The 20103-nt window shown below is 43.0% G+C and overlaps 1 long non-coding RNA gene across 2 annotated transcripts in view; it reads left to right on the plus strand.

The window, feature by feature from the left end:
* LOC136317499 (uncharacterized) overlaps positions 1–17920 on the plus strand; it is a 35091-nt gene extending 17171 nt beyond the window's left edge. The window contains exons 5-6 of one of the 2 annotated variants that reach the window (XR_010727884.1): positions 2018–2143; positions 17737–17920. This is a non-coding gene — a long non-coding RNA (uncharacterized lncRNA). Of the gene's footprint in view, positions 1–2017; positions 2144–14301; positions 14453–17736 lie in introns of those variants that run through there. The other variant, XR_010727885.1, reaches the window with a different exon arrangement.
* The last annotated feature ends 2183 nt before the right edge of the window (positions 17921–20103 follow it).

Consider the following 20103-nt stretch of genomic DNA (forward strand, 5'->3'; position numbering starts at 1 on the left):
GAGTGAGGTCCTATGTGAGTTAGGTCCTGTAAGAAGAAGGTGGGAGCCTGTTAGTACTGTGGAAGAGGAGGGTAGGATGGGTTATAAGGTTCAACAGCTTCTCAAGTTTCAAGTTTCCCCTTTTCAACAACATGGTTTTCTGCTTAGATACTGAATTTCCAGGACTTAGGACTAAACTTGCTTGGAATGGAGTCCATTTGAGGTCGTATACCATGGGGTAGTCCACTAATATCCATCAGGCTCCCTGTGGCCATTTCAAATTTCAGGTCTAGAAATCAAGAAGGACGATGTGGGATGAAGATACAGGACTGCACTACAGTGCCTGGCACACAGTAAATACCCAGTACATGTTAATCAATTAATGAGGCGTAGATGCAAGAATAAGCAGAATAAGTTTGTTCTCTCAATATTTTTTATAAACGTGAATCTATCTCTCAAAGGGAGTTGTGATCACTCAGTACATATTATTTCATAATCTGTTTTGAGGAAAACATTTTGTATCTCTATAAAAATTAGGCCTTTTCATTGGCATAAAAGTACCAACCTGTAGAAAGTGGAGAAAGATGCCACCTGTTGATCAGAGTCAGAATTGCAGGTGTAAAAGTCTGTCCTAGGGATCCTGGCGAAGGATGAGGTGAGGGGGGGGACAGTGGGAGGTGTATGGATTGCACCCTATAGGCCAAAGCTTCCTGAAATTTCCTACACACTTGTGGTGGTCCTGCTGTATTCCTGCCTTTGGGCAAGGAAGTCTCAGGGGCTCAGTGTCTCTACCCCCACTGAGCCACATAAGAACGTACCTTGGCCCTGGGACACATCCTTACCAAGAGATGAAGGGCCCACACAGCCTGTGTCAGGCTTGTTGCCTTGTGTGGGAATATCTTTCTCTGTCAGACTCAATGAGCACGCCTTTGTTTTGCTCAACAGTGTGTGACAATTGCTCTCAGGCCAGGCCTCCCCTCACCTCTATTTGTCACATTGCCAGTTAATTCTTTCTTTGTTTAAGGAGTATCAAACAATATCAAAATGTGTATTAGAAGTTAAAATTATTCTCTCTCCTTTTCCCCCCTACATAATACGATGGTAACTTTTGTTAATTTATTGTTACCTATTCTCCAGAGTTTTTCCTCTGTATATTTAATAGAGTAACTTATATTTAATCGTACTTCTACAAGCCCATGTTGATATATATATTCTTGTGTATAATGAGACATTATAATTTGTTACTTGCCTGGTTGAATAAATATTCTTTTCATTTTATTTATTTGTTTTGATGTGTTTCCAAGCACTTGTTAGGGACTTATATAGCTTTTTATGGGCATTCTCTCTTTTTAATGACATAAAATTGACATACTATGTTAGTTTCAGGTGTACAACATAATGATTAAATATTTGTATATATTACAAAATGATCACTGTGACTCTAGTTAACATCCATCACCATGCATAGCTACAAAGTATTTTGTGATGAGAACTTTTAAGATCTACTCTCTTAGCTTTCCTGAACAAAATATGATAGTTTTGCATGTTTTCACTATATACACACACTGTTATTCTTCAGCTTGCTGATGTATTTTTATATATTGTGGTATATATTTATTTTAATTAAATATAAAATATTGTGAATATTATATATAGGGTCTAACTATATGTAGGAAATATTAAATAAGTTATATATAATATATATGTATAGATCCTGGTCCCTGCACTCAAGGGAGCACTGTGACAGGTCCAGGGGGAAAACTTGACCAAGGTCCCAGCACAGCGTTTGGTGCGTCACCCACAGCACTGATGTTTACTTCCTCCCACCCCACTTCTGATCTTTAACTTGTATGTTGTTTCTTAAGTATCGGGGAAATATAAGAGGAAACTAACCTCACTCATCTAAATGACAGGAAATTTGGTGCCATCTCTGTGACATGCAGTGTAATGCAGTTGGGCTAGGGAAAAGTCCTCATCCTTCCCATGGAATAATTATGCTTTTCCTCTCCTCTGTTAACGCCCGCTGTGCTCACATCAGGAACTCATGGAACCTGGAATCTGACCCCACTGGAAGCTGCTGGAGGCGGTGACTGGATCTGCAGGGTGGGATACCGCAGTGGCATTTAGGAGCTCTTCCGGGTCCCAGTGCGTGAGCGATCCTAAGGTGAGTTCCTGCTCCTGCATGACCTGCGTCTTCACACAGGTGTTCACTGGGCAGCTGTCACTCTTCACACCTGTAGTGATCCAGGGACTACAGAGTTCGCAGTAATGGTTTCACCTGGTCCAGGTCCCTGTGAAGTTAGGGTGGCCACCGTAGAACCTGCCTAGTTTATAAAGAGGAAAAGAGCTTCATGGGAGGTGTCTGAGACGCCTCAGAGAGGAGGTGGGCCTGGTACGGTGGGCAAGACTAACGGGGGCGGGATGGGAGGGAGGGGTCAGGGAGTCCGGCCTGACTGCAGTCAGCAGTGGGCTCCCAGGTGAGCAGACGGGGCTCAGAGGTGACTGATTGGACACCCCAGGGCTCTGAGCCCGTCCAGGTTGAGGAAATGTGGAGGAAAGACACATTTGCTTCCATGGGATGTTACCCAGCCCGTTTACATGCTGAAATGACAGCAGCGTTGGTAGGAAGGAAAGTGCCCTGGCAGGCTGTCACTGGTCCCCGGGGGCAGGGAAGAAGCAGGAGCACCGCCAGGAGTGACACTGAGCTGATGCCCAGCTCTCTACATGTTCACTAGCCAGGAAGCAGCCGTCAAAGGGAAGGATTTTCAGTAATGGATCCCCACGCTGTCTGGAAATCGTACACCCTCCTTAGTTCTCACTGACCCTGGGTCCCTGGGACTCCCACTTGCCAGCACGTTTCTGCTGGCCTCCTGCGCTCACATTCTTATGCAGAACACGCGCTCCGTTTATAAGCGGTTTCATCTCTGCACCTTCCCAGAGGTCACTCAGGCTTGTCGCCTCCTTTGTTCTCTCCATTCCTTTCATCAGCTCAGTGAGGTGCAGCAGAGCACCCCGGGGCTCTGACAGGTTTAGGCAAAATTTAACATTCACCTTCACTACTTTTTACACATTGCTTGTGCACTTTTCATTTCTATAGGGTTAATCTGAAACTATGACCACCCTCCAATAAACAGAAATGCATTTAGTGATCAAACACCCCCTTATGCTTGGTTTAACTGTGCATTTTGTTTTTGTCCACACTCTCAGACCTTTTCCACTGTGTTCAGTCAAGTCTGCACAGGAGACAGTTTACAGACTGTATTATTCTAAGTTCTGTCTTTTCTCTTCTTTTTTTCTGAAGTAAGAAGCAGGGAGGCAGAGACGCAGACTCCCAATGCACCCGGCATGTAATCGGAGCCATTCTAGTGCCTGAGGCGGAGGCCATTGAGCTGTCCTCAGCGCCTGGGCCACTTTTGCCTCCGCTGAGGGAGGGGAAGAGAGAGATAGAGAGAAAGGAGAGGGGGAAGGGTGGGGAAGCAGATGGGCGCTTCTCCTGTGTGCCCTGACTGGGAATCAAACCCAGGACAGGGCCAACGCATTTCTTACATTATGTGTGTTTTTTTCAGATAGAATTAGAATCATTCTATATGTAGGTTCGTAGGCTAGATTTTAAGAAAGGGTATTGTATATATTTTTTACAGGATCAGAGCGAGAGAGAGAGGGACAGATAGGGATAGACAGACAAGAAGGGAGAGATGAGAAGCATCAGTTCTTCATTGCAGCACTTTAGTTGTTCATTGATTGCTTTCTCATATGTGCCTTGACCACGGGCCTTCAGCAGACCGAGTAACCCCTTGCTTGAGCCAGGGAACTTGGGTCCAAGCTGGTGAGCTTTTTGCTCAAACCGGATGAGCCCACTCTCAAGCTGGTGACCTCGGGGTCTAAAACCTGGGTCCTCTGCATCCCAGTTCGATGCTCTATCCACTGCGCCACCGCCTGGTCAAGCTTTTTTTTTTCTTTTTCTTTTTTGCATTTTGATAATCTTTGTAGAAAAACTTGTAAATGGAGGTTCATTGGTGCCACCTTGTGCTGTAGGTTTGAACTGCAATTTGAACATTGGAGAGCAGAATGGGATGGACGGTGGCCCAAACCTAACAACTAGTGGTTTTTGAAAGTCTGAGTGAAAAACGGGGAATTCCTTGGGTACAGCCATACTGCTGTCCTCTGCCTGGACATTTAATAGATACAAAATCATACCATGTGTGGTCTTTTGCACATTTAGCTTCTTCTATTGGCATGGTTTCAAGGTTCTGCCATGTTGTTGCAAGTAGTAGTACATCATTCCTTTGTATTGCCAAACCATATACCACATTTTACTTATCAACTCATTAATTGGTAGACATTTCAGTGGTATCATATTTGGTTATTAGGAATGATGATACATACATTTGTATACTAGTTTTTATGTAGACCTTTGTTCTCAGTTCTCTTGGTCTTGTACCTAGGAGGGGAATTACGGGGACGTTTGTTTACTTTCTGTTTAACTTTGAATAGCTGTCAGATTGTTTTCATTACCTTGACAGTTTTTTTCCTGAGAACAAGAGTGAGAAGGAGAGACAGGAAGAGACAGAGAGGGTGAAAAGTATCAACTTGTAGTTGCTTTCACTTTAGTTGTGCATTGATTGCTTCTCATACATGCCTTGACCTGAGCCAAATTAGTGTCCTCTTACTTAAGCCAGTGACCTTGGGCTTTTCGTGCCAGTGATCTTTGGGCTCAAGTAGGCAAGCTTTGGGATCATGTGGATGATCCCCCGCTCAAGCTGGCAATCTTGCGCTGATGAACCCATGCTCACAGCTAGCAACCTTGGGGCTTCCAACTGCCAACCTCAACATTTCAGATCAATGCTTTATCTACTGTGCCACTATCGGTCAGGCATGTCCTTCGCAGTCTTGAGGAAGTCAGGCAGTTAGTAACTTTTCTTGTGATTGGAGAGACATTATGGGTTTTGAGAAAAAAATACCCCATTGTTGAAATATCATTCTTGTCACATTGTATCTGGGAGGATATGATGCCAACATGACATCACTGAGTCATTGATTTAAGATGGTGTTTTCCAACTTTCTTCAATGTACAGTAACTGTTTTCCATTCATTAACATTATCCTTTAGAAGTGAGTCTTAAATGGGCCCTGCCCTCGAGGGCCAGAGGTAGAATTAAGGTTCACCACATGATGGCAGAGTACCTACATTTATTATTTGGAATTATTATTTCCTAAAGACAGTTTATCTCTAGTCATCATCTCTTCATGTTGACACCGAGAAAGAACATACTTACCAATAAAGGTCCTTGGTGGCTAATTGAACTTAAAAATTAATTTAAAAAAACCCAGAGCCTAACAGCCATTACTAAACAGGAACCTCTCATGAAAGCCATGCTTCAGGTTGAAGCCTACAATAAATGGGCTGCCTCCAGCACTAAAATGCTAGCCTGCACTGTGTTACAGCCAGCTAAGGCAACTCATAAAAGAGTTCCTGAAATTGTATTTCAATCAGTAGGACTAAGACATTCCCTATCCAATCAGAGTTGTGAAGGTATAGCCTCATTAGCATCTTCACTGACCAATTGGAGCAGCTCCATTCCAACCAGTTAAGACAATGTTTTTTGGACCAATGAAATTGCAAAGATTTGGAGTCCTTATTTGCATGAGAACAGACCAGTCAGGGATGAGGGGCAGAGACCTCTATAGTCAGCTTTTCTCTGGCTAGGAGAGCCCACTTCCCTTCCCACCTAAGACTATGTTCCGATTACTCAAGCTGAAACACCAAAGACACTCCCCAGAACCAAGTGGAGCAGAGCCATCTTGGAAAAAGCATAGTGGACTACAGCAGTGCTGAGCAGAGCACAGTTGTCTAGCCACATAGGGCCCAAGCTGGAACTGCCTCACAGCCATTCTTATCACAATTGTTTGCTCTGAATAAAGTCTCCATTCACCCCAGACGGGATTGCTGTTGGCAGTGAATTAGTGCCAGTGACCATCAGTTGACATTTATTCAAACACTTATTGAGTATGGTTTCATGTATACTACCTTTGTAGGTTGCTGTCTTTTTTTTTTTTAACAGAGACAGAGAGTCAGACAGAGGGATAGACAGGGACAGACAGACAGGAACGGAGAGATGAGAAGCATCAATCATTAGTTTTTCATTGCGCATTGCGACACCTTAGTTGTTCATTGATTGCTTTCTCATATGTGCCTTGACCGCAGGCCTTCAGCAGACTGAGTAAGCCCTTGCTTGAGCCAATGACCTTGGGTCCAGGCTGGTGAGCTTTTGCTCAAACCAGATGAGCCCATGCTCCAGCTGGCGACCTCGGGGTCTCAAACCTGGGTCCTCAGCATCCCAGTCCAACGCTCTATCTGCTGTGCCACCGCCTGGTCAGGCAGTTGCTATCTTTTTTATTTAATGGAAAGTCCAACATAAAGATTACTAATGTGCAATAAAATAATTTTGACTTGTCAATAAATGGTTGTTGGCAGCAATTCAATCCCGAATTTGTGGAGGGCAGTGAAGAAGGAAACTCTATTCAGTACAGAAAGCTCAATTGTGACACAGCATACCTGTGAGAACAGCATGGCTGTGAAATAATAGCTCAATGTGATCCAGCTTAAATATGAAGCAGCAATGGCTGTTAGGTGACCTCAAAGCGTGATGGCCTTGCATTAAGTTCACCCTCTCCACCTAGACAGCTGCACTCTGTTCTGCTCTGGTCCCATCTATTCCTGCGCTGTCTTCAGTGTTTCAGCTCCAGCAGTGGGAACAGTCTTAAGTGGAAAGGGAATGTGTGCTCCTTAAGCCATAGGAGACCTTATTTTTAGGAAGAGAAGTCCCTGCCCCTGATGCCTGATTGGTCTGTTCTCATGCAAATGCAGACTCCAAAGCCTAAAAAGCACTGTTCTGATTGGTGAGAATAGAACCACTATGATTGGTTGGTGAAGATGCTGATGAGGATAGAGATGTGCAGCTCAGATTGCAGAAAACCTCAGTCTTATTGGTTGAAATACAATCCCCAGAACAGTTTTTAAAGTACTGGCTCAGATGACAGGCGCATAGTGCAGGCCTACACAGTTAAGTGAAAGCTTTTCCCTGTAGTGCAGTTTGCCTGAGAGGCACCTGTGTAGAAGTAGCTGCTAGACTTGCTTTTAAATGTGAGACCAGTTAAATGCCAGGAGCCTATCTTAGTGGGTATCTTCTTTCTCAGACCCCACAACTTTGACAGGGAAATGCAAAAGTGTTTCCTATCACCACCATCATACTATGTAATATGGTACATTAGACAATACTTTTATATGACATATTTAACAATGGGAGAGTTTAGAATGATATAATTTCAGAAGACCTTATTCCACACTTGGTAAATCCTTTAGATGAGATGAAAAACAGATAAGACAGAAGTTATCAAAGTGAACACAAAATTAATTTTTAACATGCACTAAACATATTTGCAAAATCTTTTTTTTAACATTTATTTATTTATTTTTTACAGAGACAGAGAGAGAGTCAGAGATAAGGATAGATAGGGACAGACAGACAGGAACGATGAGAGATGAGAAGCATCAATCATCAGTTTTTCGTTGCGACACCTTAGTTCATTGATTGCTTTCTCATGTGTGCCTTGACCGTGGGCCTTCAGCAGACCAAGTAACCTCGAGCCAGCGACCTTGGGTCCAAGCTGTTGAGCTTTTTTTTTTTTTTTTTTTTTTTGTATTTTTCTGAAGCTGGAAACGGGGAGAGACAGTCAGACAGACTCCCGCGTGCGGCCGACCGGGATCCACCCCACACGCCCACCAGGGGCGATGCTTTGTCCACCAGGGGGCGATGCTCTGCCCCTCCGGGGTGTCTCTCTGCCACGACCAGAGCCACTCTAGCGCCTGGGGCAGAGTCCGGGGTGCCATCCCCAGCGCCCGGGCCATCTTTGCTCCAATGAAGCCTTGGCTGCGGGAGGGGAAGAGAGAGACAGAGAGGAAGGGGGGGGGTGGAAAAGCAAATGGGCGCTTCTTCTATGTGCCCTGTCCGGGAATTGAATCCGGGTCACCCGCATGCCAGGCCGACGCTCTACCGCTGAGCCAACCGGCCAGGGCTTTTTTTTGTTTTTTGCTCAAGCCAGATGAGCCTGCGCTCAAGCTGGCCATCTCGGGGTCTCAAACCTGGGTCCTTCCACATCCCAGTCCGATGCTCTATCCACTGCGCCACCGCCTGCTCAGGCGCAAAATCCTTTTTGATGAAGCAAAGAAAGATTTAATGCCTCACATTAAATTATTGAAAATGAAATCATTGCTCACTTCATAGGATTATTTTTTGTACTTACAAAGAGACAAATAAATGGCTTTTTGTTTCAAAGCACATTCAGAACTGGAAGCTTTTCAGTAAAGCTTGCTACCTTTTCTTGTTTTAAAAGTGTTGTTTCCAGAAGAAATCATCAAAGTACTGCTTGGTTGACTGGGATTTGTGTAAGTGAGCAGTTTTGAACTGGTGTGCTGCAGCACCACCTTTACCTAGTGATGAAATTCAACATGGTCAGTGAGCCACGTGAAGTCACATGTCTATCTTATCCTCCCAGATATGATGTAACAAGATAGGCATTTTAACTCTGTGGTATTCTTTCTCAAAACCCATAACCATATCTAACCATGAGAAATATAACAAACTTCCTGATTCCCTCAAGACTGTCAGGGTCATGAAAACAATTTGACAGTTGCTTTCAGGTTAGAGAGTAAACATAGTACCCAGCAATTCCACTCATAAGTACACAGCCAAGAAAAATGAGAACACGTTTCTACATAAAAACTAGTATACCACTGCATATAGCATCCACATTCATAATAACCAAATGTGTTACCAATCAAATGTCCTTGAACTAATGGATGGATAAAAAATATGACATCATTTGCTAATAAAAAGGAATCAAATACAGCTACGTGCTACAACAGGGTACATGCTACAATACTATGCTAGTGAAAGAAGCTGAATATGCAGAAGACTATGTATTATATGATTTCATTTATATGACGTGTCTGGAAATGGACCATCAGTATACCTATACCCAAGGAATTCTTCCTTTCCACCTAGTCTTCCAGAAAGCTTTGTCTGGTGGATTTGGGCCACAGCCTGCCCTCCCTCCCACTTTCAGTGTCCAGGATGTTCAAGCTGCAGTTCAGGCTTCTGTCAGGAGATGGCACCAACGCACCACCATTTTCAAATTACTCTACAAATACGTTTATTCAAAGAACAAAAAATATAATAACCTTCCTTAAAATCTAGCATATGAACCTATGTAAGGAGTGATTCAAATTCTGGGTTTTTAAAAGGTAATTGTAAAAGAAGAGTAAAAACACGTACTCTACCTAGTACTTGCACACATGATTCAACACCAGGTAGCAGTAATGGGCACCGGCAGTCCCTGATGGGGTCTGGGTAGCTGTGTCCATAGTATTCTGGACCGAGATGACAGAAAGAGTGTATGCAAGAAAGACTTGAGAACCTGTATGAGGGTGGGGTAATAATGGAAGGAGAAAGTCCTGCTCTCTGGTAAGGACTGCACAGTCCACACTGTACATCAACAGACACGGATGAGGGAGGAGAGAAATCAAAGAATGAGATATACATAGATTTAGGGTCAATAGCAGAGAGATCTCCTTCCATATACCTATGAATTTTTCAAACGAAATTGGCATCTTAGTAAACAAACCATTTCATGATATTTTTATTCTTCACAAAATGTACTCCTTTTCCGTAAAAACAAACAAAAAAACACCGAATTGGAGATATATGTGATGCCACCTTGTGACCAAGTCCGTGATTGCAGCTCTGAGAGTCTCAGACCAGGGGGCTCAGCAAGGGGGGAGGGGGGAATGGAGGTTGGGAGCTGACTTTGTGGGTAAAGCCAGCGTTAACTGGAGCAGTCCTTCTATATCCCTCAGTTTTCTAGGATATAAAAGCATTTTCTGGGATGGCTGATCTTGAGAAATCATTCTTTGATTTCTCTCCTCCCTCATCCCAGCCCAGCTCTGGTCTGAAGTGAGGTAAAATTGCAACTGTGAGCGTACGTTTCAGGTGCTAGAGCTAAACATAGAAACACAGAGTCAATTCGGTTTCTCTAAATCTACTTCATTTTTCCATGAAATTGAACAAAATGACTACTTTTACATAGTAATGAAAATATGTGCTCATTATCTTTCTTGAACTGTTCACAAATATATTTTTTCAGTTCTATCAAAATTCCATTCTTCCTGATGACAACATTGCATACAACATATAAAGGTATATTTATAAACTGAAATTGCCCCTGCATCTCTCACTAGTGCTACTTTTACCCCCTGATTTAAAGGGGTCTTTCTGTTGGCACCTGATAAGGAGATTAGGGCATTCAGAGGCCTGGAATCATGAAGACAAAATAAAAAGAAAATTAGAACAATTGCAGAGTGAGACAACAAAAGCGTTTCTTTGAGTTACACATATTTTTTCTAATGTCAGTACCCTGCTATGAGTATTGTTCATAATAATAGGTAAGTTAAATAGCTGTTAGGATTAAAAGAGATAAAATATAAAACAATCACTTAAAGCAGGTCCGTACATATCACTTCCCCTCCGTGTAGCTCACTTGTCCCAAGGGCAACATCTGAGCTTCTGCCCAAGCCCGAGGCCCGTCCTCCCTTCAGGGATCGGCCATGATTGTGGCCAATACTCAAGTCTCTTGGTACAAGGGCAGGATTTCACCTAACTGTTTTCATCTTCATCACACAGAAGGGTGGTAGAGGACCATCCCCTTGGGACCACAATAGCAGGGAGTGTGATCTATTTTTCCAGCCCTGGAAGCCTATCTTCAAAAGAGAGGCTTCTCTGTGTCCTCTAGGGAGGGCGGGGAATGGAACCCTTTCCCATCCTGTCACTACTGTGTCAGCCCAACTCCGGTCATCTGTGAAGTGGGACTTGGCCTAACTTCGTCACAGAGCTATCCCGAGCAGAAAATGAGAAAACCTATTTAAGTATATGGCATGTGGTGGGACTTCAGTGGCCTTCAAGTGTTGGGACACAGCAGCGGGGGCTGTCTGAGCCTTGGGGACTAGGTAGACATTGTGAAAACTCATTTCTTGCTGTTTTTCCTAACGAGAAGATAGATATCTATTCTGAGGAAACAAACATCTTGCTGGTATGTCATGAGTTCAAATTTTTGAAGACACAAGAGTCTCTACTTTTAGGCATTTCAGAAGCATGTAAGAGTTGCTCCACATCGTGCCTCTAAGCAGACAGTTATCCAGTCCCCAGGCTAGGAACACCGGCTTGTCTCTGACTCACTTGGTGAGCTCTAGGAGAGATCACACCAGGGAAACAAGGCACAGTGTTTGCCCAACAATGCATTTGGACTGCTCTATATTAAAATAGTTAGAAGATAATACATGCTCACTCGGTTCATGTATTATCCAGCCATATCACCAGGCTGGCAGCAATATGCTGCTTCCTTGAGAGGCAAAAGTCTAAAATCATTAGCATTTCTTTCGCACACTTATATCCATTCTTTCATTCACTAATAAGTAAATATATATTGAGCTTAAACCCATGATAGTTCATTTGGGGAATCTTGTTAACTCTGCAGTGGAAACAAGAGGGTGAAGATGAACAGAGTTTGCCACCCCAAAATCTACCTTTTGGGGATAATGAGTATTTTAAACCGATTATTTTGAAGAAACAAAAGATTCAAGAAGAGCCTTTTACTTCCAAAAGGAATTCAGGTAGAAAAGCATGCTTCAGGGAGAGAGCTGTCTTCATACATAACTGTTTTAATATGAACTAATTGCGGCAGACTGAGAGGAGCCTGCCAGGTGTGTCAGTTACATTCCCCTGTATGATCCCTTGATTCTGGATGACTGATGACAACATTTTGTTTACCTAATGGTTGCTCCTAATCCACCTGTAAATTGCCTTACCCCCTTTCTTTAAGCTCAAGATGGCATATAAGTCTCAACTGCCCCATATTTTTTCAGGCCCCATATTGCTCCAGAAGCCCCATATGAATAGGCACAATAAATGTGGTAATTTTTTCCTGTTAATTTCTTTCATGTCAATTTGATTATTAGATCAGCCAGAAGAACTTTCAAGCGTAGAAGAGAAATCATTTTGCATCCTCTACAAGGGTCAGAAGGAAAACAATAAGGGAAATTCAGGTGTTAAATCCTAGATGAGAATACTCCTTCACATGAAGGTTAAAACTGGCTCACGTTTCAAGCATTTAAAGTTTTTTTAAATACCTCCTCTGTTCCCGCATCAAAGTTGAAGAGTTTTCTACATTCTTAACATTCTTCACCTCCCACTGACTCCTTATCTTAGTGCACTGTCAATTCTGTCCCATTGATTGCAATCAGCCTAGTGTCCCAATGTCAGTCACCTCTTTTGTCACTAGGTCCGGCTATTCATAAAACATATTATATATAAATATTACTTCTAATGACCTTGTAAAATATGCATGCTTGTTGTGCAGACTGCTTCTGACAATTAACAACAAATCTCTGACAGGTTCATAGCCTTTGGAGCATGAGGTGCTGGGTACAAACCCAAGCTATCCTGCCCTCTCACTGTTCAGTCTTGGCCCAAGACCTTCTTCTCCCTGTCTCTTAGCTTTTCTTCTTTAAAATGGGGATTAGGCCTGACCAGGCGGTGGCGCAGTGGATAGAGCGTCGGACTGGGATGCAGAGGACCCAGGTTCGAGACCCCGAGGTCGCCAGCTTGAGCGCGGGCTCATCTGGTTCGAGCAAAATCCCACCAGTTTGAACCCAAGGGCGCTGGCTCCAGCAAGGGGTTACTCAGTCTGCTGAAGGTCCATGGTCAAGGCACATATGAGAAAGCAATCAATGAACAACTAGGGTGTTGCAACACGCAATGAAAAACTAATGATTGATGCTTCTCATCTCTCTCCGTTCTTGTCTGTCTGTCCCTCTCTCTGACTTACTCTCTGTCTCTGTAAAAAAAAAGGGGGGGATTAGCAACAGTATGTATCTTACAAGAGCTATAAGCTTGAAAGGAATCAATACCAAAATATCATTGCCATGTAAAAAAAATACTAGGTATATGTATAACCAGGGGCCACCATTGTGGCCATTCTCAGGCAGGTTCCCATTGAATTTGGGCAGACGGTGAAGAAACAGAGGAGTCGGAGGATGGTGGGCCATTCTGTTATTGGTGTTTCACCAAGACAGGCAAGTCACAAGAAAAGCCAAGGGAAAAGCAGAAACCTGTTTTTCCCATGGAGGGCAAGGGATCAGGGAAGAAAGAAAAAGAAATCGTCCTGCACCTCTCGGTGGTGGGGAAGAAACTCTCTTCCAGTAAACATTAGCAAGACAATGGCCCCTCCCAAGCAAGAAGGCGACCTGCAACCTCACAGACCACTATATCTGGCATTGCCCAGCCCCCAATGCAAACCACAAGCTAGCAAACATATACATCATATTTACAAACTTATTTGAACAACAATATATTTATTTTACTTATATATATTCATTGGCATTACTATCTGCACAGGCATGAAAAAATAGGATGCAGACTGATGTCTACTTACAATCAGTGACGTGGGGTATGTGCTAGTGTGTTTATGAGTTTCCTAGGACTGTCATACCTAATTACCGGGAGCTCTGTGGCTTAGAACAATATATATGTTTTTTCTCATCATTGTAGACATCAGAAATCTGAAATCCAAGTATCGGCAGGCCCATGCTGCCTTACCAATAGCTTCCTTATTTCTTCCTGCTTCAGCTAGCTACTGACTTCCCTGCTTTGTGGCAGCTCAACTCTAGTTTCTGCCTGTCTTCACATGGCCTTCTTCCCTGTGTGTGCGGTCTCCCTCTCCTTTCTGGTCTGAGGACAGCAGTGCTTGCATTTAGGGACCATCCTACATCCTCAATTTAGGAATCATCCGAGATGATCTCTTCTCGAGACTTTAATTTAATTATATGAGCAGAGACCATATTTCCAAATAAGAAATAGGGCTTTAGTATTTGGAAATATTTTGGTTAGGGTACATACAAAATTTAATCCACTACAGTAAGACAAGCAAGTTACAAAATTTAATGTCAGATGAGACTTTACATTTGTATATAAACATATAAATAAATGTATCTGTACATGCATAAATACATAAATGCTTGCATAAGAATACTTCTGAAAGAATAATGCAGATAAAAACATTAAGAGAGCTTTCCTTTGGCTGGTGGGCTAGGAGGTATTGTTTTCCTTATTACAGCGAGTATTTTTAACTGTAATAGACACCTATTGCTCTTGCAATTACACAAAATATTTAAATGACTATGACATAGAAGTATTTTCTGTTCTGACCACAGGAAAGTTATTCACTTTGGAATGGGAACCTCCCTGAGGCCCAGGGAAGGAGACACGGTGATGGCAGAGTACTGTTACAGCCTAACAGGACACAGGTCCCCACATTTCAAACTACACTCAGAAGATCAGAAGTTTAAATTTTTGCATAGTGAAGTGAGAAAAAAACATGGGACCTTAGTTTTATTCTGATGTACCCTATGGACAGGAAGGCTGATGATCCTATTGGATGAGAAACAGTAGTGTACACTGGCTATATATGGAAGCTTAGTGGCCACACAGAATCTGCTCACATCTTAGGCTTGTGACAGGGCTAGCCCTTCCTTCACTGTGCTTCTGTTTTCTGATGGATAAAGTCAGGCAGCTATAGCTCCTCCTACTAGGCTGTGGTGAGGGTTACGTCATCAAGTATAAGTTTGGTATGCACAACAATATCAGACCCTGGGGAAGTGAGCAACAAATATTAACTATTCTTTTTTTAATTTTTATTAATTTTAATGGGGTGACATCAATAAATCAGGGTACATATATTCAAAGAAAACATGTCCAGGTTATCTTGTCATTCAATTATGTTGCATACCCATCTCCCAAAGTCAGATTGTCCTCCATCACCTTCTATCTAGTTTTCTTTGTGCCTCTCCCCCTCTCCCTCCCCCCCCCCCGTTACCACCACACTCTTGTCCATCTCTCTTGGTCTCTTTTTTTATGTTCCACCAATGTATGGAATCATGCAGTTCTTGTTTTTTTCTGATTTACTTATTTCACTCTGTATAATGTTATCAGGATTCCACCATTTTGTTGTAAATGATCCAGTGTCGTCATTTCTTATGGCTTAGTAGTATTCCATAGTGTATATGTGCCACATCTTCTTTATACAGTCTTCTATTTTTTTATAGTGATTAAGGCCTTTAAGCAAACTCTTGGCCAATACAGCAAGAATCCATAAAAGAGTAATGTCCTTGACATGTTCACCAAGTCCAAGTTGGTACCAACACCATTCCAAATCCCTTCAAATGTAACCCAACCCCAGTTCAGTCCATTAGTAGCTGTCACAAGGAACAGGATTCCAGAAAAAGTCCACATCCAGGAAAATTTTGCATGGCACTGGAATTGTTGTCACATTTTTATACTTTGCAGCTTGTGTCCAAGTCCCAATGACCACTGCTTCTAGCTGGTAATGATTCAGGTAGACTGGAAAAGCCATCTACAGCATCTGTGCACATGAAATTTCTGTTCTCCTCTGCCTGGAGAGATGAGACCAGGTTGTTTTCCCTGGAGCTCTGTGACTGTGGCTTGGTAAAGAGAACCTTGGGATACACTAAGCTGAGTGGCAACGGTAAATGCATAATAGAAGTTGGAAAAAGGGGGAAAGAGAGCTCTAAATTAGGAGTAGGTTGCAGCCTGAAATATGAGTGGGGCATTGAGGTAGGAGGAAGTATTAACTATTCTTATAATCATATCACATTACAATGGATCACTTGAGATTTGAAGGCCATTTTTATTTTAATGTAGATTATATTGGCTGACTAGTTCAGCAGCTGTTATGGGTTGAATTGTGTCTCCTCAGAAAGGATACATTGATGTCATAACCGCAGAACTTCAGAACGTACCTTTACTTGGAACTCTAGTTGTCGCAGATCTAATTAGTTATGCTGAGGTCATCCAGGAGTAGGATGGGACCCTGAACTCATATGACTGGTATCCATACAAGAAGACAGCCACCTGAAGACAGAAAAGCAGGGGTAGTGCCATGTGATGCCAAGGCAGAGGATTGAGTTACACAGCTGCATGTGAGAAATGCAGAGACTGTCAGCAAACCACCAGAAGCCTGAAAATAGCACAGCGACAGTCCCTGACAGGTGTCAAAGGGTGTGCACCCCTAGCAACACCTGGACTTCGGGCTTCTAGCCTCCAGAACTATGAAACAGTAAATTTCTATTGTTTAAAGCCATCCAGCTTGTGATACTCCGTTATGGCAGCCTTGGGAAATGGGTGCAGTCCCTCACATAGAAATCACTGAATAATACTGCTGAAAAGAAAGAATTGATACCTGTTTGACCTAGTAGGAGCAGACACATATATTTAAAGCTAAGATGCAGGAGAAATAGGTACCAATATTAGATATTAAAATGTTCAAAATTGTAAGAACACCTTGTTGCAAATCCATAGTGATGCTTTTTACACTTGGATGAATACCATAACCACCTGAAGAAACTGTTCAAAATGTATGACCTATGACCCCACCACCCTGTTTTGGATACAGAAACCATAGGTGGGCCCATGAATCTGCTATTTTAACAAGCACTCCCTGACAATTTCGATGAACTAGTCTGAGGACCACTCTTGGAGCAATCCTGACCTAAACACTTGACATTTGTCAACAGGAACTGGAATTTTCAAGTTTTTCCCACCTTTCTGATTGTATAATTTAATCAAACGCAGAATTCCTGTAGAGATGAACATACCACAGAGCTAGGTTTACTGTTGACCATGTCGCTGTTGTCCCCTGTAACATAGCCTCTGTTATTGTCACTGTCTTCCCAGTTCCAGGAGGCAGCAGCAGTTGCCACTCAGAATTCTTCTAGTGGTCAACTTCTGTTTTTCGCTGAACAGTGGAGTGAAAAATTCCTTCTCTTTCACTTGCTGGGTTTGAATTTCCTGTATTTGAAGTGGAGCACAGTGTTAGGCAGACGTCAGACAGTGCTGAGCAGTGGGAGGACAAACACACCATAATAGGCCCACAAAGGCCAAGCAACAACCAGTCAGCAGGGAAGTTCTTCTAGTGATACCAGGAGGCGGCAACCGGAAGTGGTTCTTCTGTTACCCTCTGAGCTTTATTGAACAGAGTTAAGAAAGTTAGGCTGAGAGCAAAAACAGGACAGCTCATTCTCCCACCTTCACATGCAGCATCACCTAAGACGTTATAGACATCACCTTACACTGGCTGACAAAAATGGCCATAATCTTAAGTCTTTGAAAAGATCTAACCTAAAACATCAAGTTCCAGTCTCACAATAAGAACATTTCGTCATTTTCCTGGTTATAAAACTTTCACAACCATATTCCCCCCCAATTGGGACAACAGCTTCTAAAAGGGCCCATTAGGCAGGATAGACAGTTTCTAGGGCAGAAGAAGGAGAAGGGGAAACAATAGAATTTATCTCACACTGAATGAGAAAGTCAGCAGTCCTGAGGCCAGCCAAAACAGATAACCAGACATCCCAACAGTTACAGGAAGAACTACAATAACGCAATTGGGAAGTCTTGAGACCCTGTGTACTGATTCCAGTGTATGGAGAAGGGAGCCTGGAAACCCTGTCTGTTAGTCTGGGTATCAGGCAAGGGAAGTCCTTTTTCCTCCATTGATTTTGAGAGAGAGGAAGAGAAAGAAGCACCAACTCATCCCACTTAGTTGTGCCCCCACTGATTGCTTCTTATAGATGCTCTGACGAAGGCTCCATCTGGCAACCTCAGGATCAACCCAGCACCCTCAAGATTGAATCAGTGTCCTTGGGATTCAGCCAGCAACCCCGGGATCAAGCCGTTGACCTCCGGATTGAGCCGGCAACCCTAGGATTGAACCAAGAGTCTTGGTGCTCTGGGACAACGCTCTGAGCCACTGGCCAAAGCAGAGAAAGGAAGTCTTGAAGCTTATAGCTAAGAGTATATAACTCCTAAAACTCCCAAAAGGTAGGGCGACTCAGATGAGCTGACATCTTTCCTGGTACCCTGACTTGGATTGCCGCTTGGTCGTCTTTGATTCCAGCTAATGAACTGCAGTGAGTTTAGTCCCTTTCAGGGAATTTTCTGCTTCTGTGTGTTGTGTTTTTATGAATGAGAGGAGTAGTACAGTTATATTAACTCAATTAGATAATGTGTATATAAAGGACTATGCTTGCAGACAAAAATCATAATTCACAGTGAGTGCTTGAGTTTGCTCGGGCTCTGAAGATTGAAGAGGCATTTCCTCCCTCTGATCCAGGCTCTGGATGTTCTCACCCGAGTGAGAACCTAGAAGTGTCTGCAATTAATACCAAGAAGTACAGGGGTCTCATAGGGACTTCCACTTCAATTGTAATTAACTTCTTTGGCTCATCCCGGGACACATATAAAGACTGATCATCCAGTGCTCTGAGCCCTCCTGGATGTTTTAAACATACAGGAGAGAAACGAAGAGGTAGAAGAGAGCAAGGGGTGACCAGAAGGGTAACAGCCCCTGAGAACCCAGCTCACAGGCAGCACACTCACTTATCCTACACCAAAACCTTAGTTTTTCTGTGTGTAAGCATGGCCTCCAACATAATCAGTTTGAGCCATAAATCGGCTACTGAATTGCTGCACCTCTCCTCCCCGGTTGGCTTTTGGCAGCTTTATTTGCATTTATATCCACCCTGTAAGATGTGTAAGGAAGGATGTTGTTGCATTTGCGAGGCTGCGAAAAAGAGGCCCCAGAGGGGACCACAAATATTTCTAAGATATTACCCAAGTTTGGATGAAGAGATTCCCCCTTTGGCTTGCCTATATCTACACTGTCAGAACAAACATTGGGCAGAGGCCATTAACCGACAACTACTGATCTTATGTGGCCAGCGACACCCAAAGGGCACGCTGGTGGGGCAAGTCGAAGCAAAAATTCTCAAATTGTTTACCCGGCTATTCAGAACTCTATATTCCACCCCATTAAATGGGAAGATGGTCCCGCAACAGTTGTGGAACAAATGGGATGAGGGGACCTTCTTCATGTATTTACTTCGAGCCATGATGCCAAATTTTCAGACTCATCGACAATTTGTTATGTATCTTGAGAAAGCTGATCACCTCTCTAGCAGGTGCTGGCTTTGCCCTGAAAGACCTTACCAAAACTTGGGAAATATTGGGAACTTGCCTTTATGGGTATGGACAAAGGAAGGACTACCAATACTGTTCAGGCACTTATTGTGTATGCAGCCCCAAGACCCACGGGACTGGGAATATAAAAGAAGATGGCAGGTGTTTAGGCATTCTAGTGGACACCAATATTGGATAGCAAACTTTCTGGAAGGAATGAAGATAATGCAAGAAACACAGTCAGTCCCCTCCTTGCAACGATTGGCAGGAATAGAATTATTGCAATTCTTATTTCAACAAGGAATCTTGCAGGAAACAAGAGTTAACCATGGTGCGGCTGTCATTTGCTTAAGACTGGGGTATATCCTGAAGGAGTTAAAATTCCTCCTAAAGGCCCTCCATAGGGAAGCAAGAAATGGAGGTCAAAGAGGTAGATATCTATTGTAAGAATAAAGACATAAGGGAAGCCCAGGAAGTGCTGGGCTGGGATTAAGGTTTACCCAGTAAGGCTAGCTAATTCTAGAAAACCATGTTCGATGCCCTCTCTAGACAGTATATAAAATATGGGAAGAGAAGCAGGGGAAACCCAGTCTCTCCCCTGATCTCCTCTATTCTCTTTCAGATGGGAAATCAATGCTCAATACCACAAGATACACCTTTGGAATGCATGTTTAAAAATTGGAATAAATTTGACCCACAGACCTTAAAGAAAAAAAAAAAGATTGATATTCTGCAATACAGCATGCCCTCACTATAAATTAGGAGATGAGGTTTTGCCTAAAAATGGTAGTTCAAATTATAACACTATCTTACAACTGGATCAAGGAAAATGGACAGAGGTGCCATATGTCCAGGCCTTTATGGCACTAAGAAATAACCTTGGGTTCTATAAAACTGTAGGGTAGATCTCACCCTCTTGATTATGAGTAAAAAGGAACCTGACCTTGGGGATATGGACCTTGTGCCCCTATCTTTGGCAC

The sequence above is a fragment of the Saccopteryx bilineata genome, chromosome X (genome assembly GCF_036850765.1).
Source record: "Saccopteryx bilineata isolate mSacBil1 chromosome X, mSacBil1_pri_phased_curated, whole genome shotgun sequence".
NCBI lineage: Eukaryota > Metazoa > Chordata > Mammalia > Chiroptera > Emballonuridae > Saccopteryx > Saccopteryx bilineata.